Source organism: Jaculus jaculus, chromosome 20 (genome assembly GCF_020740685.1).
Source record: "Jaculus jaculus isolate mJacJac1 chromosome 20, mJacJac1.mat.Y.cur, whole genome shotgun sequence".
In the NCBI taxonomy this organism is placed as follows: domain Eukaryota; kingdom Metazoa; phylum Chordata; class Mammalia; order Rodentia; family Dipodidae; genus Jaculus; species Jaculus jaculus.
Window position 1 is genome coordinate 5769267 of NC_059121.1, and position 3854 is coordinate 5773120.

Below are 3854 nucleotides of genomic sequence, written 5' to 3' on the forward strand. Positions count from 1 at the left end.
TCCGATCAGCATGCTTTCTCCGGAGGAGCCTAGAACCGCCTCGACCGTCTCACTGTGTGTCACCGTGGGCAGATCCTTCCAGCTCGTGAGGTACCACGGCGACCGTGTGCTGGCTGGGGTACCCTTGGTCTGAGGGCCAGCGTCCACCCCGCTATCTCACCTCTCACACCAGGCAGGGCAGTACAGGACGGAAACCTCTCGTCGCTCGTTTGGTACCGTCGTCACCCAGAAGAATGGAAGGATCTGCCCGGACACAGGCTGCGGGCCACGGAACCCGGGTGGCCTCACAAAGGGAGACTCCACGGCTCATAAAGCCGCGGTCGCCACAAACGCGGGAACTATCCGCTGCCAGCCGGGGGAGGGGAGCCACCAGGGGCCCGTGGTGCGGAGGTGGGGTCGGAAGGCAGAGCCCCTCTTCTTCCCACTCTTGACTTGGTTTTCACATGGACCCCGGTTTGGATCGGAAAACTCACGTGGGAGTCAGTTAATGAAAGCCATCGTCAGCTCTAACTCTACTTGTCACGATGTTTGCTGCACAAGCTGAGATGGCCGTGGTTCATCCACCTGTCCACGGCTAAGTGGCGGGCCACCCCTCCCTGGTGACCACAGGCCTAGGTGACTCGGCCAAAGTTCCTAACTGGTGTGAACACCCCCTGGTGAGTTGGGGGAATCCCCTTGTGTTCTCTCCTTTTGTGTGAGGCCCCTCCTCCCTCACCAGCTTACCTTTTTTTTTTTTTTAATTTTTATTTATTTATTTGAGAGCGACAGACACAGAGAGAAAGACAGATAGAGGGAGAGAGAGAGAATGGGCGCGCCAGGGCTTCCAGCCTCTGCAAACGAACTCCAGACGCGTGCGCCCCCTTGTGCATCCGGCTAACGTGGGACCTGGGGAACCGAGCCTCGAACCGGGGTCCTTAGGCTTCACAGGCAAGCGCTTAACCGCTAAGCCATCTCTCCAGCCCACCGGCTTACCTTTCAAACCCAAGAACTGTTTGGTTCTATTTTATGGGACTCCAGGATGATCTGAGTGGCCCGTGGCGCTGTACACTTGGGGCTGAGACAGAGGGTGGACGGGATGCACCTGTCCACTTATGGTGGCCACTCTACCACCCCACACTGTGCCCTGAGAACTAATGGAAGGCAGGCTGCTGTGTGACTAAGTCTGCTGGGTCTGGCTCTGCGGCACAGACCAGGGTCCACTGTCTAGCCCGCAGGGTGTCGGGGCGTGGTGGTTTGATCCAGGCGTCCCCCATAAACTTGGGTGTTCTGAATGCTAGGTTCCCAGCTGATGGACATTTGGGAATTAACGCCTCCAGAAAGGAGTGTATTGTTGGAGACAGGCTTAAGGGTGTTGTAGCCAGTTTCCCCTTGCCAGTGTTTGGCACACTCTCCTGTTGCTGTTGTCCGCCTGATGTTGGCCAGGGGGTGATGTCCACCCTCTGTTCCATGCCATCGTTTCCCCCTCAAGCCTGGAAGCCAAAATAAACCTCTTTTTTCCCACAAGCTGCTCTTGGTTGGGTGATTTCTACCAGTAATGCGAACCTGACTGCAACAGTAAAGCGGTACTGAGTGGGATTGCTGCTAGACACCTGACTGTGTGGCTTTGGCCTTTTGGAGCTGATTTTCGAGAGGAATGTGGAAGGATTTGAAACTTTGGCCTTGCAGTGCTGTAAGTACAGCTTGATGAACTATTCTGGTCAGAGTTGAAAGACCTGATTACAATAAGAACTATGGACTGTGAGGTTTAGCTTATGAGGGTGAGAAAGAGCTTTTCCTGGACTGAGCTACAAGCAGTTTGTGTGAGAGGCTTGCTGTTATGCCTGTGTCCTGAGAAGTTGTGCAGGGTTGCTTTGCATGGAAATGAACTGGTGCGAGCAAAGGGATATGGCACAGGAAAAAAAAGAAAGAAATCTTTGTGCTCAAACTGCTGCTTATTCAGCTGCAATTATATAAGATTACACACAACCATTGAAATTGGGACAGCTAATCTGCATTGGGACAACAGTAAGAACGTACTCTTTTGAAGTGGCCTGAATGCTAAAGGAATATCTTGTTCAAAGTCTGCTTTATTCCCCCTGGATTAACAAATTGGCACCCTCCCTGGTATTATGGAGTATAAGAAATTCAGGAAAGAGAGGGTCATTGGGTTTGCAACACAGTCTTGTGTTTTGGAAATGGCCATGGGCAGTGTGAAGCAGGTTTGCTGGATGCCTGCATGGAGACCCCATGGGGCCATGAGGATGAACTGTGGTTTGCAGGGGAGACCCAGTGGAAATCCGGGACCACGAGATGGCTGCCGAGGAGAGCTGCCGGCCTCAATGAAGTTTCCAGCACTGTGAGTAGCCTAGCTGGAGGGGCAGAAGGGGAACAGCAGTGATTGTTGCTGGTTAGAATTATTGGACTTGGAGATTTGTCACTGACTAGAGTTGTTGGACTTGGAGCTACAGAGTTTGATGTTTGCCCTGTTTGAATTTTGTGTCTGTCGAATATTTCTTTGTTATGCCCAATGCCATCTTTTGCAGTGTGAATGTGTATTATGTGCCACTATGGTATTTGGTGGTGGTGGTGGGGTTTGTACTAGCTCAGTTAAAAGACCTTGGATTATGGGGACATTTGAATATCATTGGGAGTGATGGAAACTGTGGGAGCTTTTAAAGTTAGGTTAATTCATTGTATTTTATATCATGTATGGTTATTAGTTTATGGGAGCCAGGGGTGGAATGTGGTGATTTGATTCAGGTGTTCCCCATAAACTTAGGTGTTCTGAATGCTAAATTCCCAGCTGATGGAGATTTGGAAACTAACACCTCCTGGAGGCAGTGTATTGCTGGGGGCGGGTTTATGGGTGTTATAGCCAGTGTCCTCTTGCTAGGGTTTGGCACACTCTTCTGTTCCTGTTGTCCATCTGACGTTGGCCACGGGGTGATGTCCACCCTCTGCTCATGGCATCATTTTTCCTGCTATCATGGAGCTTCCCCTCGAAGTTTGTAAGCCAAAATAAACCTTTTTCCCCACAAGCTGCTCTTGGTCGGGAGATTTCTGCCAGCAATGTGAACCTGACTGCGACACAGGGTTACAAGACGCACAAGATTACGAGGTCAGCAGATACTGAACGCATTCGTCGGAGAGGGACGGGGGCAGTGCTCTGGAGGGGAGGGGAGCTGGTGTGGTGTGGCACAGGTCACAACAACCCTTGGGACTCCTGGGGACTTTGTCTCTCCTCTACACAGCCTCGGTGTACGGCACGTGGAGAGCTCCCAGCTTGAGCATGCTGCTGCTGGGCCACTGGAGTGAAGATGGGGCCTTCTAAGACACGCCCTTCCTCACAGCAGCATGGTGGGGCTCTCGGGGTCTCTCCTGCACGTGGTCATTGTGGTGGTTTGATTCAGGGGTCCCGCATGAACTTAGGTATGCTGAATGCTAGTCTCCCCAGATGATGGCAATTGGAAATAAACGCCACCTGGAGGCAGTATATTATTGGGGGCGGGCTTATGGGTATTTTAGCCAGTTTCCCCATGCTAGTGTTTGGCACTCTCTCCTGGTCCTGTTGTCCCCACCTGCTGTGGGCCAGGAGGTGATGTCCACCCTCTGCTCATGCCATCATTTTCCCCTGCCATAGTGCAGCTTACCCTCGAACCTGTAAGCCAGAATAAACCTCTATATTCCCACAAGCTGCTCTTGGTTGGGTGATTTCTGCCAGCAATGTGGACCTGACTGCGAGTCATACTCTCTCTGTTGTGTTGGGAATGAGCACAGTCCTGGGTAAACTTCCACATCCTCAATGAAAGCGGTGCCTTCACATTTTCCTGCGGACCCTGAAGACTGGCCTGTTTACCAACATTCGCAGCCACTGC